Here is a 25,883-nt window from a genome sequence, read left to right as displayed (position 1 = left end):
TTTATCCGATGAAGGTGCAAATGGAGTTGTAGTTTATAAAAAATAAATGATCAAATTTATTATTGATAATAAATTTAAATTGTTAATAACACATTATTCGAGGCATAAATTTATAATAAGAACGAAAAAAATCTTGGTTATTACTGGAGAAGAGGAATTATTGACGAAATTTTCAACGACCGTGGCTTTCAGTTGATCTTCGGCCCATCGTCGACTATATGAAGAGCGCGCGATGACTTACAAGTTCATTTGCCCGTTTCTCCTCGGACGGGACGGATCTTCCCCACTGGAGCTGGTTGCTGGTCCCAAGGGAGTGGTCAACAGTCAAAGGTTAGTGGTGAGTGACTATATCGACTATATGTTATATATTACACGTATATTTCTCTTATGTATGTATATATATATTTCTTTTTCCAGTATTGGTGAATTTTCAAATACATCATTGGATTGACCTTTATTTTCGTAATTTCCAATTTTTGTTTAAACGTTTTTGTTATTTTTTCCGGACAATTCATATTGTCTTTCCTTTACTTATTTCATACTAATTTGTAATTTGTTTCTTTTCTCTTACGGTTTCCTTCTAGCTCAGATACTTCATCGTTGAACATTTCTAGACATCGTAGGATGTATGCACCTTAGTTTTAACTTATTTAACTCTCGTATCACTTCGTTTCTTAGATCGAATTTAATTGTTTTCGGGATCGGTCGAATCGTGGGTGATTCTCAAGGTCAATGAGAGGACCTGTCGGCCCTGGTCGTCACACGACTGTAAGGCCCTTAAGATGAGGGTCTCGACGCGTAGCCACCGCCACGAGGTGAGACCTGGAAATTGGTATCGTTTTCCGAAGAATAATTTTTGGCAAGCAATACCAAGCTAAGAGCTACGTCCCGGGTTTAAGATATTTAATAACTATTGTAAATTTTCAATATTCTTTTTGAACATTGGCAATTTTCCAAAATTTCAGAGCAACATTTGATTTTCCTTTCGTGGACTGCTATATGTTAGCTTGAATCGAATTGAAAACTTGCGATAATACTGTTCCATGGTTTCTTCTTCAGAAAGGCCTATAGTCTACCCGGTATTACGAATTAAATTTCGCATTGACCAACCGCGTTGAAAAACTGCCTCGTCGAAAATTCGCGCAATCGTAAATTTCCTTTACGATATCGCGGCCAATACGAAGAGAGGAGGAATTCGAGGACCATACGGCATTAAAGGCAGATTTAACCGTACTGCCGAGTATAGCAATGTATCCATATAGTGTGTACACACGTAAAGCAACTTCTTCTCGAGGAGCAACCACAGAGGAAAAGCCGCAAATCGTCTTTTTGTCGCGCACAATCACGCCGCAATGGCGACTGAATATATAGGTATATATCTCGGTGTCTTCCGAGAAGGCAGGGGGCTAATGCGACGAGGGATGATGGAATTTGCAAATCACCCTGCACTTCACTTTTCTCTCCCTTGGTTCTCGATTCCCCCATCTGCGTGCTCATCTAAAACCTCATCCTCGTTTTCATCTCTATCCACTCGTTCCTTCTTCGTTCGCGTTCGCCGTGTTTCCCTCTGCGCTCGCGCCACCCTCACCGGTCCGAGACTCTCGCCATTCAGTTCCCCTCATCCTATTTATCTCACTTCTTGATACCTCTTTCTTGTCCCTTTGTCTTCCTATCTCGCGACATATTTCAAATGTTACGTCTGTCCCGTTTCAGCGTTACCCTATTATTCCGGTGTTTTTCTCTTTTCGAGCTCGCCCTCTTTCTCCATCCCCTTTCCCCCTCTTTTTTTCTTTTTTTATTTGCCTCGTCGTACGTCCTCGTCACCTCTTCATCGCCGAACCCTCTCGCGCTCGTTCCTTCAACCACCGCGCGTACCCACCCAGAGCCACTCTTTCTTTCCCTCTCTTATTCTACTTTCGTACTACCCACTCTCTCTTTCTCTCTACCTCTCTCTCTCTCTCTCTCTCTCTCTCTCTCTCTCGAACGCCCACGGTTACTTCTGCAACCATCGACGATATTCCCGACTCTTTGGCGACTTAAGCGAGCCCACGCGCGTTTCACACTCCCGGCAGCACGGGCTAAAGCTCGCGTTCGCGTCCTTGTTAACCCTGGCTGGTTTTAATAAAAAGTTGAAGAGCCAGGCTTACCGCACCCTCGACTGCCATCGATCACCGGCGTATCCCCGCTACTTCCTCGCCCTGCGGCCAACAGCTCGCTGGTTATGAGGAATAAATAACGAGTTCATATTCTGTAACCGGGGGCGCGTGATTCCCTATCGAAATAACGCGATAGGGACGCGGTGAAATTTAAAGGCGCAGGTTCGATAAGCAATTTATGCGCCATTCCGACGAACTATCCGCGTAATTATCGTAATTGCTCGGGAAACTCTCGTGATCGCAATTAATTCGACGAAAATCTAGGAAAACGGTAATAATATGGGTACAGGGTGATTTAAGGAAATTTATCGTTTATGCTCCGTGTTACGGAAAAGACGAAATTATCTCGACAACAATGGGATGAAACTCGTTTCGGAAACCGTACGATATTTGCGAACACGTACGCGTAATTTTCACTTCTCGTTACACGCGTACACGTGTAAGCACTTCTACTACCGAGAGTTTATGAACGCGTAATGTAATGATCCAAGAAACGAGGCACTGGAGCCATTATACCTGTCAAAGAACCTATAATCTTATCCGACCCTTTCAAGGGTCCATCTCTTTCTCCCGGAGAGCTTAATCATTTCATACGTGGCCTATTCAAGCCTTTCTATACAGACGCGCTGCTTTCAAGAGGAGATACAGGTCTTCGATTCCGTTCTCCGGCAGCTCGTTGCTTCGACAAATGGCTCGCGAAGGTACAACGGTTACCGGTAAGAAGCATTTATTTGGTCTAATCGCCCTTTGTCCCCGATACTTTCAACGAGGACATGTACAAATGCCCGTCGAAGAGACAACGCCGCAACGGATCTTCCTTTTTCCAACGGTCGTACGACCCAAGCCACGAGAACCACTAGGCTCGAGCATTATTCACCGCGATATTTCGCGTTCTTACGTATCGCGAAAGGATTCGTGGTACGCGGAGATCGAAACGAAAGTATCACTCGACGTCGACTCTCGTTTCTTCGTCGTTCAATTCGGTCGATGGGGGCTGGAAATTTTGTGTCGCCTATTTACACGAAATTTTTAAGCCATTCCCCGATCGACCGCGGAGCTTAACCGAACCGCGCGATAAATTAAATTTCGCGATACGTTAATTTCCCGTGTGGAGAATTTTATCTTTTAATCGACGCATTTTTATAACGATTAATCAAAGCCGACGCGGCCGCGGGCATCTCTCGTCGCGATTACCGAAAATCGATCGGATAAACCTGCGTGTAAATATCACCTTGCGAAATAATTGACGAGCATCGATCCCTGGGTATTATTCGAACAGAGCACGCGGGATTCATCGAATTTAAGCGAACGGTATAGACGAGACGCTCGCCGGGTTTGGAAGGTAAAACGATTTTTCGCCTCGTCAAAATTATCCGACGAGCGTTCGGAATCGTTGGCGAATTATTTAAAACCCGCGGTAACGTCGATCAAATAGACGAGCGGGGAATTAACCGGCACGGGATAAAAATTCGTTCGGTGTAAACGCCGAATTGTTTTCGTCGTTGGAACGATCGGGTTGGAAGGGTAGCGATGGGAAGGCAAAGGATCGGTTTGGGAATCGCTGAATCCGCCATTAATCAGTACGTTCTCCTCGATAGTTGAAGAGAAGATAACTAGTTCGCTAGTTGGCATGCGAGTCGATAGCTCGCAGTTGGGTCAGAGCATGCGTTTCAAAGTGACGCCGTGATTGTAAGGCGTCGAGGTAATCTTCGACTAACAACCCATTCACCAGGTCACTTCGTCGGCACACAGTCTACTCTACGCTACCATCGAATAGGGTTCACGGCAACAGCAATTATCGATTACCCGATTGCTGTTTGCTTTGCCAACACCGTTGCCAGCCTTATTTGCCGGCGAAAATCCATCGATTCTCTTCAGAGAACGATCCTGGCTTTATTCTATCCTTCCAAGACCTGAATTCCGATACCGGTCGCGCCGATTCTCCGCTGACAGCGAAGAAAATCGATTCGAAATAACGATAAACGAGATTAGTCAAGCAAACGGTGTACCCGGCTCGTGATCGTTCACGGTTCACGTAGGATCACGATTACTCGGCTCGGAATCCGTTATGAATCATGGATACACTTGCGCACAGCCCGCAGTCGGTCCTGTATAACACGTGAGTCCTCCGTGGGTCGCGGTCGATACCGTTTACGACATCTATGAAACCGTGACATTCATATACGCTACACGATCCTCACGACAGGGCACGACGAAAGTTGTACGAAATCTATAGCGGGATTATTTACGATCCACTCCGAACAGTGGACGATCACGTAAGATCCCGAAGGTTGTTGCTTTTAAATGGAATGCCCTCGGGGTCATCGATACGGGGATGAATATTTCTTGGATCGTTCTATCGGGTCAAAGGACGTGCACGTCCACGTATCGAATTTATCGTTACCGGAGTTTCTACCGACTTTCCTACATTTTTCGCTCCATTTTTATCTCTCCTTTTTACCATTTTTTGTTAATGCGGCATTACCTATAAATCACCAATGTTGCAGCCATTACCGTCCAAAGTTCCATCGATGTTCATAAATTCTTCTCTTTTCTTCACGGACGGCAGCCTCTATCGGTCACCGATGCAGGTCAAAATTCTTCGCTCAAAAGTTCATCCCAAAATGAAAGAACTCGAATCTCAAAAGGAAGACGCGCGTTCTCTGTTATTTTCTCCGTGCTTTCTCCCGTTTCTTTTTCCCCGCGAGGGGTGTATCACTCGTTTGCGTACGGAAATACACCGTATTGTCGTAAGTTTTCCAACTTCCGAAGCGGTAACTTAGCTCTTTAGTTTTCCCTCTCGCACTGGCCTGAGTTTTCCCTCTTTGCCGCGCTTTCGGCCTGCAGTTACCCGGTTCCTCTGTCTCTTGCCAAAACCCAACCCACGGTTCGCGGTCGCTTTTGCTCGCGAAAAGGAAAAGCTATCGTAAAGCATCGGAAGGAAGCAGTTAGAGTGATCGTTTCGCAAATATGCCACGGTCTTTAATTCGCAGTGGCTGGGACGGGGGATGCATCTCTGCCATTCCGTGCGACCCGTGCTGACCTGCCCTCCGACTGCAGTCGTTAAAAACCCGACCCTTCCTCGACTCTTGGCCAAACTTTCCAACTTTTTAATGTCTTCTATACGTGAGCCTCGCCGCGTAACCTCTAGTGCACGGCCATGGTAATTAATCCGTAACGGTGGATTGCGAACAAAAACTCGCGTTGGGTATATTAAGCGACGTCGGGTATAAAACTGGGATGAGTATAAAAACTGGAGCGAGGGTGCATCAATTTTTTCGCAATTTTTACAATGCCACGCGCGCCACCCGGCCTTCGCGACCGAAACTTCTAGTCGGGCACAATGGATTCAAATTAAGACGCCAATTTTCAAATTAACCCTGCCGGTTAGACGAGGATCCTTGGCCCGGGCTGCGTAAAAATGCCGAGGCAGGGGGCAAGGGAAGTTGAAAAACTTTTTATCCTAGCCAGAATTAAACCGTGCTTCCGCGAGGAGAGTCTCGAGGCCCGAAGTAGGTCTCCCTCTGTTCACGAAAAAATTCGTCGCGCTGGATTTTCCCAGGAGCAGCGTAAACTGGCGAACGTTTCCCTGAAATTTGGTATTTTTCTAACTACGCTGCAACTCCATTCGCACGCTTTCCTCGCAATTCCCTGCTAGACTTCCGTTCCCATTCGCTGCTTAAATTGATCCGCGAAAAGGAAAAAGAAGGGTGAAACTGGGGCTGAACAACTTTTTCACATTTCCTTTCGCGTTATACGCATCTTGATTAAATTATTTTTCAAATGACCCTCGAATCTACGGGTTTCAAAAGAGCTGCAATTTTATCTGCGTTCTACAGACACCGCCGTGTCTTATTCCACGCGGTTTCGATTCATACCGTGTCTCTTGGTCGATATTTAATCTTTTATTTACGAATACGTGTACTCGGTCTTCTTGCAACTACCCGATCTGTACGATATTCTGAGAATGAAATTATTCGCATGAAAATCTTTATATTACGCCATTTTTATCGATCTCTGCTACACAATTCTAGAGGTCGTTCGACGAATTTTCCACGCATCGCGTGTACGATTGATGAACCGTGTTATTCGCGATAATTTTCACCCTATCCGTGGATTCGAATTATTTCTAAATCTAGGTATAGAACAAAACGCATTAATCGCGGGATTAAAATTCGGCGCTGTTGGTGCTGTACCCGCGAGGTATACGCGAGTTTCGCTTAACGCGGTTTCGATGCAACGCGGAACAAATGAGCCGTGCTGTAAGGGGGTTGAGTACCGTTTTTTAACGTCGATTGTGACCGCGATCTCGGCAGATTTTCACCAACGCAGCGAGGATCTCTCTAAGTGAAATTCGGCACGGTAACGCGAGCAGCGCGCACGTATGCGTGCTCACAACGGAAAACGTGCACCGGCTTTTACTACGACCGGTAATTACCTCTCGTAATAGCTGTATGTATATGCACGTGCATTCAATAATGCGTGGCATGCGGCACGAGTTCGAGCGAAGCCGAGGGTGGCTTTACCTTCGCAGCTGCTCGCCATCTCCGGCTCTCGTAGGCAGTAAAAGTTCTAAATAGAGCCAGCCTCGTTCGCCATTCTCGAATGTCGTGTATTTCAATTATAATTACCAGCTTGTTGTTGCGCGAAACGATGAAAGATACCTCGCCTGGGAATCGGACCTCATCGGTGTGCCCGCTTCGACAAATACCGATCTACTATCGGCAATTCGGCTATCGAGGGGTATGAATTTCGCTCGATCGCGAAATTTTAATCGCGTCGCAGCTTCTCCGCTGTCACTGGGCTTTTCGAAAATCATCGCGAATTAAAAGGCAACAACGGCAAAAAGTTTCGATTCGTGAATATTTTCTATCCGTGAAAAAGGATTATACCGCTCGAAAGCGACATGCTATACGGGGTTCATAGGGCGATCGCGATTATTCCTTAATTACGTTACATTAACCGTTTCATTCTCCTTTCTCTCCTCATTTTTCTCTTCTCTTCCATCGTTTCGCTAACTACAACGGGGGATAATTTATGCGGGATTACGAATAGAATAGAGGATTCGCGATAAATTGAACTTCAAAAACAGCGTAATGCCCGCTGCTCGAGGGCGCGCGCGCGTAATTATTTTATCGATTGCTCCATCAATTATTTATACGGTAATTATTCGATATCGCATCGATTGGAAATAAATACGATGCTTGAAAGTCCGCAGACAGCAAATTCGAAAGTCTCTTGAAAATGCGATTTTTTAAAGTGACGTTGTTACACCCGCGCGTTGGGAAATACCGTTTTCCCTCTCGAAAATAGCCAACGAGCATCGTTGTCGCGTCTCGCTGTAGCTTAGCCTCCGCGTGACGATCTCGAGCATACCGAGTCGGGCGCGCGATCATTTCTGTAATTCTCTTTGGCGGGATATCGACGCGTAAGTAAGACGTGTTAATAATTGTTGAGTGCGATTCGCTTGCCGCGATGCTCCCTGATGGAAACGGAATACGTAAATGCGCGAGACGAGTCGAGGGGGCGAGAACGCGTCATATATCGACTGTGGAAAATTGAGCCGATAACGACGACGCCACTTTCGTCCGGCTAATGCGCTCGAATCGATGTTAAAAACTGGATTTTCTTGCAAACAGCAAATACCTCTGATGCCAGGCACTTCGTTCGTGTGTCTGGCGTGTATTGTAATGTAATCCAACGAAAGGAGCGTTGTACAATAATGGGTATTGGAGAGGAAGGGAAACACAACGTGAAATGGAAATGGGGATATTGGCAAATATTTACGACCCTTCATAAAAACAAGAGGGAAAATAAAAAATATAAGGGTAGACATAAAAAATGTCATAAAACGGGCAGTACACGAGTTGTACACGAGTGTGACCTAATGAATATCTTGCGAGCAACCAGTTGTACAGTAGTAGCGGACCGAAACTGGTCAGCCATACTCCGACCCCCACCCCGATGCATTTTAAAACGCCCAATTTGGAATTTCTCGAAAGTGATACAGTTCTACCTTCGCACCACAGCTTGGGGCGAGTAATACGCGTATCCAGAGAGCGTCCTAAATTCCGTGTCCCGTATAGTCAGGGATTAATTCGCGATTTTTCTTCGGTCGATACGTTGAAAGCTGTCGTGCGGCAGCGCAACATATTACACCGCGGAACAGACGCAAAAGCTCGGCAGCGGCACGAGCTTTTTAATTATGTATAATCGAGGGTAATTAAGGACGGTTCCGATCTGATCTAGATCGCTGGTGCCGGCGTAAATCTCAACGGGCTAAAAGGGAGCCCCTTGGAGGATTATTTAAACGCTTTCTAAATTGCACGAGAAGCACGGATATTTCCCGGCGGCGTTAGCAGCCGCCCGTTGTCCACGAGTTATGCACGGCTGTAAATCAATCGTTCCGCAGTATCTGAACGGATTATTTTTCCCGGCAGCTTATAACGTTCGCGCGCTATAAATATTTTGATGCACGACCGTGAATTACGCGAACGTTTTCTAAAGCGCACGCGACCGGGGCTATTCTCGCCTCGGTATCCGGTCCTCGAAGACGGCACGCGATAATTCTAGATAAAAACCGGTGGACCGTGCTGAAACACGAGGGAAAATTACCCTCGAGACGGTTACGAACGCGACTCATATTTTCTTCATAGATCACGAACCTGCTGCTCCTCTTTTCGCCCTTTTTTCCCCTGCTCTCGCTCGACCGTCTTCCATCTTGGTCCCGGTGGTCGATCGCGAGATACGAACGGACCGATAAAGGTCCCGGAAACATTCAAATCGCGATGATATCCGTCGATATAAAACGACCGGGAACCTCGATGGCGTGGCGAGGCGAGGGAAAAAATGCTAAAGTCAGCGGCGAAGGTGACCGTAATAAATTTCCTCCGGGGCCATGCTCGAGATCGCGCAGTTTCCTGCTGGCGCAATTTTCTGCGGAACGTTCCTCTGCCGACTGAATGAGAGAGCAGGAAGAGAAGTAGGAACAAGTCCTCTCCGAGCAGCCGTCTCACGGTTCCCGTTTCACCGTGCAGGCAGCGGGAAGAGGTGGAACAAGGCCAGGACCGAGAGAGCGGGACGAGTGAAGTGGAATTAGAGCAATCCTCTCTAATGGTAATTAATGTGCGGCGTAGTCAATGTAACTCACGTCGAAAGAAGGGCGCACGATCAAGTCGGAAGCGCTCGGAAGATTCAGCCTCGACGTTCAGCGCGAGTCTGTGTGTATACGCGCGTTCGTGTGTTCGCCTGTGTGGATATTCTGCGAGTCGGTGGAAGGGTGTCGGTGCTTACCGGAAACGGTGGTACCGGCTGACTGGTTGGCTGGCCATGGGCTGTACCGACTGCGCAAGAAACAGGATTGTCCCGACGGTGTGTGCCGGGAATGGTGGGGCGACATCGCCGTGGTATCGCGGCCAGCACTTTTAAACAATGAAGGCTGATTGAATCGGGCTCCGTGCCGTAACCTGGGGCTCGGTTTTTCGCCAGAGGTGAAACTTGGCCAGGGTCGAAGCGAGTTCTCTTCTTCGCCGCTGTTGCGAGCCATCCTGCACGTTCCAATGGCAGGCCACATCCCCTGCCGTCGAGCTATGGCTCGGGGGTGGCTGTGCACATACACTCCGGATCGTAGGACACATAGCCGCCACTTCTCCGATGTCACGACACCTCGCGTTCCCTTCCTTCCCTTTGCACCGAGTACTTTTTATTATTATCGTTCGCTACATCAGGGCCACTCGTCGACGGATGACTTTCGGCCGTTTATTGGCCACCAGCTGGCTCCGGGTTAAAGCACGCCGCGCCGTGTACGATGACATAACTCGTGGACTTTTCGAAATTTATAGGATACCCGAGATAAGCAGAGAAATTATTACCACGTGATAGGAAGTGGATGTTATACGAGCGACCATCGCGGCCTTTCTTTACCCGCGCGAAAAGGTGGCTCGTGGTCAGAGGGAAAATTGAGCGATTAATTATGATACGCTTGCGAGCACCGAGACCGTGGCCGAGATTAATACCTGGATGCATTAAGGGAAGACTCGAACGATCCAGGCACGACAAAGATTTCGTACGTCTGACGCTTTCGGCTCGTCCCACTATCGCCCGCCGCTCTGATGCACCGTTCCATTAAGTGTTAATTGAATCCCAGGGCTTGAACAGAGTAAAATAGATACGGCTGCAAGTGGAACAGGTACAAACTGCGGCTCTTAAAAGCCCTCTTTAAAACTACCCCCACAGTGCTTAGCCGGATCCCTCGCTGACCCGCGGTATGTTTCTTTCCGAAACGCTTTGAAGTTCCGACGAAAGCATTAGCGGTGTACTGGCTGAGTGCTAGTGAAATTAAATACTCCGCGTCCTCGACTTTCGTCGTTCGATTGCCAAAGTACAGCGTATCGAACCGGAGCGAAACCCCGTCGAAACGACTTCGATCGGGGGATTACTCGTCATCGAAAAGATGACGGTGATTTCGAGACGAGCCTTCCAGCGAGGAGAGTACCGTTTAGAGATTACCCCCGTGTTTCGTCAAAATTGCTTCCGCGAACATCTCGTCCGTCGCAGAATTTTTCGAAAAAGAATCTCCATCGGAAGAAAAAGGAAAAGCTTTACGAGAACTTTCGCCTCCCTGGCGACTCGTTCTTAGAACGCGGCGAACCTCCTTCCTGCTCCTCGATAGCATATAAAAACGTTCGAGCTGCGATAACCCGTGTCACGACGCTGCATCAATTTGTCACGAGTTTTGCAAATAACCTTCTACGGAGATTGGAGGAGAAATGCGACAAACGACAGCAGCGCCAGGGAGCGAATGTTTGCGAATAAATTCGTTCCCTCGTTTCGTTTGCACCCCTTTCGCGCTCACGCGTGTGATTTGTATCGTAACAATTTCGTGTCACGACAGGTGGATAAATTTGGGGAAAAAAAGAAAAGAAATTACGCGATCATCTGTTATACATGGGATGTGTAACTGGGACGATTGCTGCGTGCCGAAATAAAATAAAAAAGCTCGCGTAAAAATATATTCCCGAATTACGGCTTACTTCGTTTTCAACGATCCATCTCGCGAATAAATAGAAGGAAATTGGGTATTGGTCTTCTGTCAGCTTGAACAATTTTAGGATGAAGGGGTTTCGTATTAACGACAATGGAATAATCTATATAGATATAATTATTCATTTAACGTTACAAAGAAAAAATAGTACAGTGGCAACGTAATGTCAATAATTATCATAGTTCACTGAAATTGCTTTCCTCGTTTCCTATGCCATTCGTGGTATAAAATTTTCCATCCGGTAATTGGAACTCGAAGCGAATGGTGCATCGGAAACAAGGTCATATCGAGCATACGTTTATACGAAATTCTTCTAATCCTCGGATTATCATGCAGATCCCTGCTGCACTTTCCATGCATCATAGAACACCCGGTATGTGCTGGAAAATGAATGGAAAATGAAGTAGCGTGGTTAAAGCCCGCGTTTTGCGTAACGCGAACGCATCCCTCGGTCTCCGTCGATTTGTATTAATACATGGATCAACGATCAGCATTCGCGACGTGTACATCAATTAGCGTTGACGCGATGGCGGCGGCTTTGACGGCGGAACACAGTTAATAATGGCGTGGCGCGCTACTACTTGCTAATGGTTTTCTATTACCAGCGGCGGAATAATTAGCTTATTACAAGTGATCGCGAGCTACCTGTTGCCGGCTGACTGCTGTTTAAAGTTGCCAACAACTCCGCGGGGTCAGCGCGCACATGCGAAATAATTAACGAACCGGCTGTGGCTCGTTGCGACAAACAAGCCGCGTCTACCTGTAATTAAAAGTAATATCGACTCGAAAACGCGACGCTGGAACTTGGTCCGAGGGATCGATAGCATCGGCATGTTGGCTAAAATTCACCCTATTCCTCGCGTTTCGTTTCGTGACGGAAGTTGCACCGGGAGGGAAACCGCGGGATCGACGAGAGGGATCGCAGGACGAAATCATCGCGTGTTCTCGCGTCTTCGATTTATTCTCGCCCCTTCGCATAAGCATACAACCATTCCGTCTATCGCGTTCACTTATCAATTACCTCGCGGAATTACCGGAAGCGGTCGTTTACTCGCGAATCACCCGGTAGAACTAGTTAAGGGCGAAGGCGTTTCAAGAAGAGGTCTACTCGAAATTAAAAGCGAGGTAGATTTTTACTACTCGAAAGTTGCGTTTACCGTGAAAATTCGTATTACGGTGAAGCCGTATCGCGCGAGCCTTGCGAGCCTCGCCTCGTTGTAATATCTTACAACTTTTAACAGGGAACGGATTTAATGGTTCCACTCTCCGCGAAAAGGCGAGCCGGGATAACCGTAAGGTTTTACTATCCACGATTCCCCGAGAATAACTTTCTTACGAGAAAGCGCGTGCACGCGTCCGAGGCATGGAAGGGGACTGTCTAACGTCAGTAGGGGTACCGAGGCGTTGTCAGCGAGGACCACGATGTCGGTGTAATCGTTACCACTCGTCTCTCTCGCGATGTCCTCTCTTTCCGTTGGTCCCCGCGGGTATAGCGTGTCGTGCAATCGGCCGGTTGCTCTGCGAACGCGCGGGACGATGACATTGGTCAGCGAGCGTGGAGGCCGCTATAAATGTCTTTGGTCGGTTGATTGAAATTTATGTTTTAATTCATAGTCGAATAGGCGACGTCGGTGAACACGGCGTGCCAGCCGGCGTGCCTGCGGGAGAACGAGGAACGGCTGGAAGAGGGACAGAGCGAGGGGTGAATAGCGGGCGAGGAAAAGAGTTCGAGATACCGGGGGCATTTCGTTTTCTCTGTTTGCTGTTAATTTACAGCGACGTGCGGCGGTCGAGTACGTCCTAGGCTAATAAATTTTAAGAAGGGTCGCTGCAGCGCCGCCCGTCTCGCAGACGACACGGCCGTCCGCTTTTTCCACGATTCGTCGCTTTCAACGTCCGATCCTCCTCGGCCTCTATTAACGACCGCTTTATTTCTTCCCGAACGTCTTTCCTAGACGTCCTCCACTGCTATACGAATTCGTATTGCAATTTCGATAGGAAATTCGAGGCGATTCGAAGGTCAAATCACCAACTCCGTTCCATAGCGGTTACCAATGTAGTTTGCAACGAGCTTGCGAGGACTTTACGCGAGACACGGCTGACCGGGAGGAATCGCGGAAATATCGGGGAAATATATTACGAGTGCCGGCATTTGCATTAATTGAAGCAGCTCGGGACGGTGGAATCCGGTCGGTGAAAAAGTCGCGTGTCTCCGTAGGAGAAAAACTGCCGACGAAGAAGTCGCGAGGGTATTCCGCGGGAGCGGCAAATGTTCAGAGGCGTGGAAAGCTCGGTGGAACGGAGGGAAACGAGTCGGAAGTCGAAGTTCCCTTGGAGCGCGCGTTCGAAAGCTCGACGGAATATTCTTACGTTCGAGTGTGCAAGCGGTGAAACGGTTCGGGACTTGGCTGTTCGTGCAAATATAAACAATGCTGTTCCATTCGCGAGAACGGGCCGCATGAAATCGCGAAATACAAGGCAAACAACGGATACGGTCGATTGAACGCGTACAATTGAAATATTTAGCGAACACGACGATCCGCCTGTTTCTTTGCAACGCGGAACCCGGGGGTAGGGAAAAGATAACGGAAACGGCGCGCAACGGGAACGGAAAAACTTGCGGGGAATCGGCAAGTTCGGAACACCTGCGGTGAAAGGAATTGTAGAATAATATTCCGCGCGCCGAGATGACCCGAGCTGCTCCGTTTATATCCCGGGCCGGGAAGAAAAAAGTCCAGGGAAAAGTGGAACGACGTATCGCGGTCCCTTGTTTCGCTTATTGAAAGCTTTAATAACGCGCGTCTTTTTATTGTCGTCGTTCACCCATTGTTCCCCCTCCCTTCCGACGGTGTAAACATGTACGTGGAACGTGCCCGCGAATATTCCGAGGTGAGGAAAAGAAGGCCACTGCGAGTTCCAATGCAAATATGTAAAACACCGCAAGAACCACGTACCACGACCTCTGACCCCGTCGCTCTTAACAAACTTTTAAAATCACGTCCTTCCGTTCGCTCCCTCCTCGCGGTTTTCTTTGCACCGCCACCTTACCGCGTCCTCCGCGCCCTTTTCTCGCACCCGCCGACACCCAATTCGCCGAATTTAATGCAATTCCTCCTCCTCGCCCCGAGATACGAGCTTCATTTTCGACGTGTCTCGTGTTTCTGCTTCATCCCGCTCGTATCTCCGACGACTACCGAGTCTGCTTCGAAAGAGACTCGAAGTTGCGAAACGAGTGACGCAAGATAGATCGACCGTAAATCGACGAAGAATCATGTCTCGAATATATTATCCCACTTCGTATTTTCCAACTGACAGTGATTTAACGAAAACGCGAGATCGATAAATTTCGCAAATTTTGCGCGCGCATACAGTAGCACGCGTATATACGATTCTTTTTTCTCGCGCCTTGCGCGTCGCCGAAAATAAAAGGTTACGGGGACAAACGTTATAGAACCGGCGTGAGCCGCGGTATTCGATTACCGTGCCGGAGAAACGCGGGATGAAAGGTCGATGGGGGGGAAAAAAGGAGAAAGGAGGTGAAAAAAGAGGAAATGGCGGGAGGTAACGTCCGGCCGCGAAATCGCGACGAGATAAACGAGGCGAAGATTTACTTCGACAGCATAAAACGCCTGTGATTCGCGAGGCTTTCTCTGTTCCAAGCAGAGCGAGCACAGGGGCGGGTTAACAGCGGGGGATAAAAGCGTCCAGGGGGTTGTAGTTGCGCGCGCGAATTTTACAAATGCCCCAGCCAACGACGTTCATCCGGCAACGGGGTGGAGCTGGCCGGAGGAAGATGGAATGTTTCGAGCACGGTGTATAAGTTTACAAGATGGACGGTTTTACGCGCAACTTGAACTTTCGAATATCTCATTAATTTCCAACTGTCTGCCAGTGGCAGTCATAAGTTTCGCCGCGCTCGTGGCAGTTGCGAAACTCGGGAAAGATCGCGCGTCGAAATAAAGAAACGTTCATGGGAAAGTTGGCGTAGCTGGGCCGGAATCGGAAGGAGCCGAGGTGCCAGACACGCGAGAAATATTCGACCTGCTCTAAGTGGGTGCCGATGGTCACCACGCGAGCTAGTACTCGACTAAACCGACCCTTTGCTTCTTAAATGAACGATGTTTCGACTCTGTTTCCTCCTTTCACTTCAATTACGAGCCGAGATTCGTGGGTATAATTTATTATTGCGTGAATCTTCCGAAAAATTCGCGTAGGATTTTCGCTACCTCGACTTTTCCATTCGTCGTACTACCAAATAAACGTACGTACCTGCGTACTACGAGGAAAGCAGAGTAGCCTCCTTGTCGATCCTATAAAACTCTAATTCGTTTTATATCCTCTAGAGAGAGCCATTCGGAATCTCAGGCAATTTCTTAATGTAACGATACCCTAGCCATCGCGCCGCGCGATGATCTAGAAATCGTAACGATTCGTTCTCCTCGATCCCGTAATCTCTCGTGGAAACTGGAAATCGACGGGGCTGTTATCGAACTAACATAAGCTGGCCGACAGAGAAATATTAAATCGATACAAAAGGCCACGCTATTTAATCGATAGCAGAGAGGCCGGATCGGGAGTTCGTTCCGTCTGACCATAGTCGGGTTTGTTCCACTGCGCGCGGCCGGCAGGAAGTCATCGAACTCGAGGCAAGGGCCGCGTGACGAATTTTCGGCCAAGTCGTCGATTGACGGCAAAAACGGTCGGTGAAAATTCAAATCGTCGAACCCGTACGTGTCGGGGAAGGTGTGGGGAGGGGGGAAGGAGAAATAAAATGGAACGTGATGGAAAATTCATCGATACGAAGAAATATCGGTGCAGGTGGAGATACAGTCGCGCCGGCTCACAATTCAATGTTAATTTATGGGCTAATTAAACGATCGAACTTCCAACACAAACAATCGAAGTTCCATCGTTGAAGATGAAAGTAGGTCGGCGAACGGGGCACGAGGAACGAGCAAAAAGAGAGGATCAGAGGGCAAAATGGAGGGAGATAGGAAACGGAGAACTGCGAGAGAGAATGGTAACAAGTACGATACCGCACCGGTGTGGAGTTGGATTTTGTTACAGCAAAGAGGAGGGTAGATTTATACGGAACCGGTGAGCTTAAGTTCGAGTTTCCCAACGTTTTGCGAAAGTGGCGCGCATTACCGATGCGTGCAATAAGCTGCGCGCATCTTACGGCCAATTCCGGCCAAATTGACCATTTGTTATCAGCGTGGAGCAAATGGTTCGTTTAATGCGTGCATACGTTTGCTATTGCAGTTGATCTCGAATAATGGAGAAAATTGCACGTGCAGTTCTTGCTACCTGGTTGTTACTCGTATATACACTCGTTGCGCAGCTATACCTACGTTGTACCGCGGAGAGGTAAAAGTTGTTTTAACGAGAAAGAATTTTACGCGAGACGTTATTTAATGTCGGTGATTTTATTACGGGATAAAATAAACAGCGCCCCATTCGGAAATGTTTTTTAAGTATATGGAAAACGATAATTTAAAACAAAATTGGGGGATGAAAGAAATAAAGGAAAAAATAGAAACGCCAAAAAAAAAAAAGACAGAACGGAAGAGAGACTGACAACGTTACAAACGGTGAATACTAAATGTATATTTATATTTATGCATTTCTGGACTCGATCCGTGTCAACCATTTTTCACCTTGCCGCTACACGTATGCACGTACGAGCAACGCGCACTTCCTGGCTTTGTTCAACACATGCATTAAATATGGCTCCCGTTGCTGGCCGGCTTTATAAAATAATCTCTGGCAAAACATGGTATTGAAATTTATAGCGGAAACGCGCGGTGCTGTATTTAATATAAAATTAACGTCAGCGTTGCTGGATTTAGGGGGATACACTTTTGGACTGGTAATTGCGAGATTACGCGTTGGATTGTGTCTAAATGGAAATAGAATTAAAAACTGATCGAGTTTCGGTGATTTCTAAACGTTTCGAAACGGCTTGTCCTGACCAAAGGAAAGGATTGAATGAAAATCGAAATTAAATAAATAGCGCGCGACAAACGAATAATGCGGCGCGGTTTCATTCGCGTTAATACAGGACACAACGTTTATAGTTAAATATTGTTCCGGTAAATTATTGAATAAGGTGCATAAAGATGCAAAATTAAATACGAACGGTAAATCAAAGTGCGCGATTGCACGAATTTGCCGGATGCGATACATAAATTGTAAATATGAGCAGAGCAAAGTGGACCGGGATATAATTACACGAAAATGTTGTTCAACGTTTGTAAAATCGGTCAAATTTACCGAGCTGTGAAATAACCCGGGCATGTAGTGGGGTTAAAAAAACATAATGGGGAAGATCGTGTGCCAACCGTTCGCATATTCGCGTGTACCATACGGGAAAATGAAAAGAAGAAAAAGACACGGGCTATTTTCTTGGGAATTTTATTTTCGCGAAAAATTATTCGGCGAAACGTAATGGTTCGTCGCGGAACGCGATATTTTCTGCATCGACTGGTCAAACGAACTGATTCCACTGTTCTTTTTCTTCCAACGACATATTTCGATTCGAATCCGTCGTAAACTCGCGTTCCGTTTTCGCGAAAATCAAATGGTCGATATTTCCGGTAACAAATATCCACGAGGCGTACATTCCCTTTCCGTATTCCCATGCGCGTTTACAAACTTCCAATTTGGCCGAGGCGAAACGAGGCATTAAACCGAACCTTCCGAAACGTCCACCTCTTACGCGACCCAACGCATCCCCGTTCGCCAGCGTCCGCTTCGCCATCGCCCCGCTTATAGCCTCTCTCCGTCTAGCAGGAAATTCGAAACAAAACGTTCCACGCCCTTTCGCGACGAATATACGACAAAGCATTGCACACGGGATATCCAGCGACGCGAACGAGGAAGCGAGACCAGGGCCGAGAGCGGGACAGAAGGGACGGACTCTGAGGGGTGGTTACGAAAATCGAAGTGGGCAAGGGCGAATTGAATCTCGAAACACTTGGGTAAACGCGAGAGTGCTCGGACATGGAGACGAGAAACGGGAAGTTTAGCGAGCGGGGAACCTCCCGGGTGTATCGCGGAAACGCCAAAATCTGCCGACAGGCAACGACGGTATTGCCATGCGAGCCGGTGGAATTGGCGTGGTCCCATCGGACATAAATTTCAATCAACAGCACCGACGACGCTGCTAGTCGACGGCAGTTCGAAGGGAACCCGAAATACAATCGCGTTCTCATTGAAGGCGTCGCATACTTCGCCCTGCAGATATTTATTGCTACCTGATCGAAGGTACGCTGATTGGTTCTCGTCGCTCTCTTGTCCCTGCGCGTAACACACCGCACGGAAACGTAAATTTCGTGACGTTGCTGGCCGTTGATTGGCTCCCGGGGCTGGCCTGGAATTTGCATCGAACGAAACGTCGATCGAACCATCCTTCGCCGTTATCGCTGATCGATGGGAACACGAGAGACGTAACTTTTCGTTCGTCGTTGCTCATCATCGTTAACTCGCCGCGCTGTTCTTACGTCCTATGTACATAGCAGGTACCTTGTATCCCTCGTATCACGAGATACCCAAGTTAAACACGATCGTATTTCTCAATCCAGCGGGATTCTAAGTAATTTTTCAGTTAACACAGAGTTATTTTTCCAAAGTACTTTTTACACCGACACGCTACCCGTCTCTGTCCACATTTACCTTCTATATCGCCGATAGAAATATATTTTTAACCTACACTGTTTCGACACTGACGTAGCCCGACGTTCGACAAAATCGACGCGACGAGATTGTCCGACCTACTTCGTATCTCTCACGGCGGGCTAAATCAATTTCCCATTTTTATATTTTTAATCAATCTCCGATGATTCCATCGGAGACCAAGCCTCCTTTCGTTTCCCCGACAACGTCCATCCATTTAATCTCTCCCATCGATTAAAAGTTCCCCAATGAATCGTCTACAAAATAAACCTTTCCGTTATCAAACGAACGAGCGAGCCAATGAATGGACGAACGTCGAAATCTAACCCGAGCTCCCGTTCATACCTCGCGCCTTCCACCATCCGAGGAATACTCGAAAAAGTTACACGAAGAATAGCCGATTCGCGTAAGCAGCAGCCTTCTGCTCGCGTGTAAATCCAATTTGGTCGCTGTCAAACACCCGTACTGTTTTCCTTGCCACGTTTCTTCATCGATCTCGCGACGATCCGACCGATACAGGCCTGTCAGGCCCGATGGACGCCCGTCGCACCCTCGTCCAACGAATATTGCTTCATTAAGCTTTCCTTACGGCTCGTTCTCGAGACGTTTTGTTTACCGATCACGAGTACCGGTGCCGGCTAACTCGACTAGCCAACAATCGTTACGGGAGATTGACGTTCCCCCGACAATCGGCCACGTTTTCCATGAACGGTTTCGTCGACGCCGGAATATTGCCTTCCGCGTTCATTGGCAGCTTTTAATTAACTTCGCGTTCGGAAAAGTAATAATACCGAGCGCACTTTACATAAACTCGATAACCGACGGACACGAGCGAAACGATTGTCGCTGGCTGAGGCAGGGGTTGCTCGTGTCCTCGCTCGGCTATATTGCTCCTCCGTTCGAGTTGAACGCTCGAGTGGCCGCCTGCTGCAACGACGAACCGACTACCGATTTCCTTGCAACTTTCGGACCAACCTGCATCCTAGGTACCGCGTCTCAGGCCGGTTACAGAGGGACCGTGCTAATTCACCCTCTAGAGTTCCTCTATCCGGCTAATTTGGCCGAGACGAGGAAAGGAACTTGGGCTCAACGAAGCTTCTCCACGAAAATGTTTACCTCCTCGTCTCTTGTAGGTGTTTAAAGGGATACCGGCGGAATCGCGAATATCAATATCTCAGACGAAAGCTAACATTTGACGATTTCCATATTGGAAAATCCGAATATCTCGCTAGCCTTTCTCGATATTAAAAAAATGGCGGTGGTAACGTTTATTCGTTGCAAACAATCCGTGTCTTTCCTGATAAATGCGTTTGCACGATGATTGGCCGTTTCGGTAAATATCGGAAAATCGAACGGATTTCATGGTTACAGGTGAGCTGGCTAAAAGTCAACGGAAAATATACGCGCGGATGTTTATAATGAAAAGAAAACAGGAGGAATTTGTTAATGCTTAAACGCGGCCGCGAAACCAAACGAATACGCACTCGGCGTTTTGTAACCGGCTGAATAAAGCGAAACGCGAAACGGATTGTTAGCGAACAATTATACGCCGACCGTGCACCAGCGAGGCGGCAATAATGAAAACAGTCGTCAATTGAAATTATCGGCCGAAACACGCGAGTTTTATTTTATATTTTTATTTTCCGCGGTGGCACGCCCGCTCCCGACGCTTTCAGCGAGAAACTTCGCGAGAAACGCGGCAGAAGATCGATAGTTCTCGTTCACGCTCCTGTAAATTGAAACATAACGAACGCCAACGTTCTCCAACACTTTTACCGAGTCAATTATTTTCTACAGAAATGATTACACTTCGCGGAGAGACGTCAACGTTGAATTAACCGTCGAGTGTTTCGCAGCTCTCCCTACTTCGGCCTCGTCTCGTCTTGAAACCCGGAGCCAACTCCTCGAGAGCGCTCCGGAAAATCGAGGAAAATATCCTTTGACCCTTTCAACAGCTCACCCCTCTTGCCCCCGAAATAGTTTACACTTTAGCAATGGCTTGTATACCGAGGCGATCAGCCAGTGTACAGCTGACCTGCACGTGGCCTGTATGCAGCCACTTCATAGCCGGGGTAACAGACGCTTGAAAAACCACGAACCTGGTAATCTTCCATCTCCGACGAGTCGTCCTCGAAACCGCGCTCTCGCCACAGAATCGACAACGCCGATTATTAAATCCGTTCCCAAAATTTCTCAAAATTCACGCGAATCAATAAAGGTATATTCGAAGACGTAAAAGTGAGTGTTTCAAAGGGATTTTAGAGGAATTTAGAAAGTATCGGTGCAAAATGAAATTTTCAAAGTGCACAGCGAGGAAAGGTTACCGAGAAAGTGCAAGGAAATGGAGGAAAAATCGACGCGTTTGTTTCATCGTGTTCACCACGCTGCCATCTTGAGCAGTTCCGACCCGACAGACAGCTTCCGCGATCACGCTCGATCCTCGCAACATCCGTTCTCGCGGTAGCGAAACTTCCTGGAACAGGAACGCCCGGAGGACCTTCGCAATTAGTAAATTCAGCGCCTCGAATGCATCCGGCCAGGAAATAAAAGAAGAAACCGCGTGTCTCGTTAAGGTAACGCGCAGGGGCCGGAAGTTTGATTAGTCGGCAGTCGGTGCAGGCAGAATATTAGCGAACTTAGCCGAGGAACTTGTTCATTAGTGGATCAGCCAAGTGAGAGTGCACGAGAGACAGAGAAAGAGGAGAGCAGAGACGGCGAACACGAGAGGGAGAGTCGGACGCCTTGGTAAATCCACGTTGTAATCTGACGGTTAGATCGGGTCGGCGATTGAAACTGCCAGCAACAGCCAAACAGTTCCAAGCCGCCGCGGTTTCGGAAGGGTCTGGCCTGCAACTAATATACGCGCGTGTAATTAGTTGTGTCGCGTTCGATAACGCCGCTTCGTGGCTGATTTGTTGTTGCCTATGGTAATTTTATTGGCCCTCCGCGACAGCGCCGGTCTCGATATCGCGCCACGCGTTTCTATGACTACGTCCCTGCGAGCCGCGCCGTACATCCGGCCCCCAGGCCTGGGAATTGACGATGATAGAAGAGGGGAAAGTTCGTGGCACGGAAATTAGCGAATCGAAACGCATAGAGAAACCGATCCTCGCGACTGCCACCCTCTCGACGCGTGCACCCTGTACCTGCTGACTTTTCGCGTCAGGAATGTCGGGGTTAGGCGAGAATGGTTCCCCGGCGCTTCCGCTGGCACCCGTTTCCGGTGGTGCTAGAGCCGCGCGAGTTTTACAGGTAACTTATTACGCGTGACGTTCGATGAGAGACTTTTTACGAAATTGGCAAAGTTGAGAATAGAACTACCGATCGCGGTAGGTACCTCCTCCTTTGGTTTGAATAAATTAACGCAGGGTCGATAAAGTTATGACGTCTGTCGGACTAAAATAATTCCTTTTCCCTGCTATAACTTGTCTCGTGAAACTCGTCGTCATACACGCGGCAAATTGACCGTACCAATTACCGGTTAAGCTCGTTTCCGAAGAGACTGCTGGCTTCCGCGAGAGCTTGTTCCCTGCGAAACTGAAAATCGGAAACTGCACTTACCTCCGAATATTCCTCTATCCTCGTTAATTATCTGTGATCTTGTCCACCTAGTAACGCGTAATAACGAATAATAGCGCAGAGTGCAAGGAGCAGAGGAGCGGAGAGAGCGAGCCGTGAAATGAAAAATGCAGACTCGTTTTAGAAAAACATTTACATATTTATATATATAAAATATAATACAATTTGTTACAGTGTAGATGATAGTGTAGCGTTTAGACGTTAATATCCAGTGTAAATTAGGTATAAATCTAAGAGCGGTATGGAAGGACAGGGACGCCCGGTAACGCGTACGATCCGTGCGCGCGCGAGCGTTATCGCGCGTGTACGCGCGCGCCCGCACACCGCGGGGTGTACAGGTTCAACATGTTACACGTAAATCATAAAGATACGAGATACTATTTAGCTAGCTATCCGAAGTTCGAATGTGTAGGTGCCCATTGAAGAGTCCGGGACGTAATTTAAATCTAAAAACTATATACAGGGTACCTATGTACACGCATACGCTATTCGCTCGATTCCATCTGTTTTCTCCCGTCCACTCGCTTGCGTGGTCGCGCGATCACCGTGTCCCAATCTCTAGCTACTGGGCCACGGACATCGTCGTCGACCTTCTCTAATCTTCTTCTACGTACAGTACATACATTCCCGATTTCCCGAGTTTTCCACCGAGTTTCCCACCGGACGTCTAAACCTTCCCTAAACAGTTTCGATCGTCTTCGTACAACTGGAAACTCGAAAGTTCCCTGGAAAGTTTCGATCTCTCGGAATATTTCTTCTCTTTGTTTCTTCTTAATGGTATCCTATAGCGCGACGCTATTTTCCATTCAGGTACTGCACGTTGCCACCTACGTACTCGTAAAGTTTCATCGGGTGCAAGGCTATCGGAACGATTCGTCGCGAGGAAAAGCTACAACGGAACGATATAGTGTTGGCGAATCGAATGCGTAACCATGCGTGGAATCTTAGTCGTTGGAGGACCGGTGGGAAACTCGATGGACGCCAGGTGCCTCGGCGAGATAACGAACCAGCTAACGTACACACGATGCAAGATCATTGAGTATAAATGCGTAATATCGTTCCCTATTTATCTAACATAATTATTCCAGCATAAATGACATTTACTCGTGACACTTTGCTTGATTGTTCTGGTCATATCACCGGCAGTTCCTATCAGCCCCACCCGCACACCCAGCCCCAAACCCATGGCGACGGCGACGCCGTGACGGCAACGTCAGCGAACGGCCGCCGTTCTCACTGACATCAGCGCGTCGACAGACGAGGGACGACTTCCTCGTCTCCTCGTCTCTCGCACGGCCGATCGTAACGAGTTCCTTCTGCGATGATAAATCATCGCTTATCCCCGTAGCGGATCGTACGTCAACGTACACGCAGCGTGGCATATTCGAGGGAAGGAAAGCAACGATTCGTCGCATCGATTCATCGGATTCTTCCATCTCTGTGTACACGTACGTGTTTTCGTCGTGCTTCTCTCTTTCTCGATCGTCGATCGCGCCACGCGGTCCGCGTCATCCACGAACGCGGACGATTTCCCGTCTTCCTTGTCCACTGTAGGTCTGCGTGTCGTATGGATAATCGAATGCGTAAATGTTCGTGCTGACTCGATGGTTTCGTGTTAAGCGTTTAGAAACGAAAGTTGGAGAAGGAAACGTAAGGAACGGAGTTTGAACTTCGAATTGGAACGCTGACATTAGCGAAGCGACGATTGACAGTATTCACGGCAGTATCACGGACTCGACAAGTATACGATTGATGATCGGAAAGGAACGGATCTTCAGCGCCTAAAAGTAACGTGTCATTTTTTTTCTGCTTTTTTTTTTCTTTTTTCTTTTTCGTTTTTCGTCTTTTCCCCCTCGAGGGTAAAGGTAATCGCTCGACTGCCCTACGATCTCTACACACACAGATCCCCTATGACATTTACGAATTATCGTAGTATTAAATTGTAAAACATGGCTACGCGCTTATTACTTTTACCGATTAGTCCGACTACTTAGTGAGGTTTTTTTTTTTATTTATTTTCCATTTCTACGCTAGGGAAGGAGAGAGAGAGAGAGAGAAAGAGAGAGAGAGAGAGAGGGAGAGAATTTTGTCATCGACAACCGGTCGTTGTGATTCGCGGGAGGGGGGTCGGTATTAAAAGAGCATCGACAGGACGAACGAGGGATCGAACGAGGGATCGAACGAGGGATCGAAAGGATCGGTCTGGATTCGATGGACGACCGAGATACAGGGGGTGAGAATGAAAAGCAACAGGCACACGCGAAAAGAGATTCTCGTGTCTTTGCCGGCGAAAATTGCGTTCTCCTCGAATGCAAACGGGAAACGTAGGAAAAGCGCGCGCGTTAAGGGACTCTTGACTACAACGCTATCGATCTCCTTGCGCGTCAACCACACGTGTCGTTCCTTCCTTTTTCCCTTCTCCCCTCTTTCCTCCTCGATAATTAAAGTGGTGCTTCGAAGACTTAATCGACTGAACGAGTGTCAAATGAGGGTACATTGTGACAGGTCAAGAATTGGATCGAATTAAACCAGCTACGCAACCTCCATTCCGATTCGATTTAATTAAAAGTTCGCGAAAGGAGAAAAATGCGATCGCTTTCCCACGGGAGGAGGCCGTGTTCTCCAACATTCCCGGTAACGACTGCCAACGTTTCGAAGCGGAAGTTGCCCGATAAGAAGAGAAAATCGACACGCGTGCCAATGTTTTATAATTCTTCCCCCTTCTGCGTTCTCCAATTTCGATCTCATCGCGACTCAACCGTTTATCCGTGCAAACCGACCTTTCGAATTTCTTCGTCTCTTTTATTGTCTCCAGTGTTATACAGCGTCCGACGATGAAACGCAAAATCTTCGACAGAGTTACCCGGCAACGATCACACGCGCGTTTGCGTTACATTTCCAGGCTACGAAAGCTATCAATTAATCACAAGTGCCGAACGAAACGATCGATCATCGTCGATTACCATCCAAAGGGTCAAAGCACCGCTTTAAAGCGTCGCGCGAACGAACGGAAGCACGTGTCTTCCGTTTCGCGGGATCGATCACGGTCGTGTGTGATCGATGCGGCACCGCGCGTGTGCCATTCGGTAGCGACAAGTGTCCCCCAGCGGGCGACGGAGAACGCATCGAGAAACTCGACGTACGCTTCCCGACCGTCGCGCTTCGCGAACGTGTGGCTCGCGGAATACGAAATCGCGAGTGGCCGAAACGCGGCCCGAAAACGGACCGAACGCGTCCTCTATACACTTAAATAAACAATAAATAATCACCGGCGCGCGAACGGCCAGCCGAACAACGAGAGTTACACTTAAGAAACTGTACACAATATTACAAAGGAAACGTGTGGCAAGCGTTGGTCAAGCTGCGCTCGATCCAGACCGGTCGATTCGCGAGTTTCGTTGGGCCAGGATGCATCGAGATGCTCGAGTGTC

The sequence above is a fragment of the Eufriesea mexicana genome, unplaced genomic scaffold (genome assembly GCF_001483705.2).
Source record: "Eufriesea mexicana isolate 0111107269 unplaced genomic scaffold, ASM148370v2 scaffold1312, whole genome shotgun sequence".
NCBI classification, from domain to species: domain Eukaryota; kingdom Metazoa; phylum Arthropoda; class Insecta; order Hymenoptera; family Apidae; genus Eufriesea; species Eufriesea mexicana.
This window is presented reverse-complemented; position numbering follows the sequence as displayed.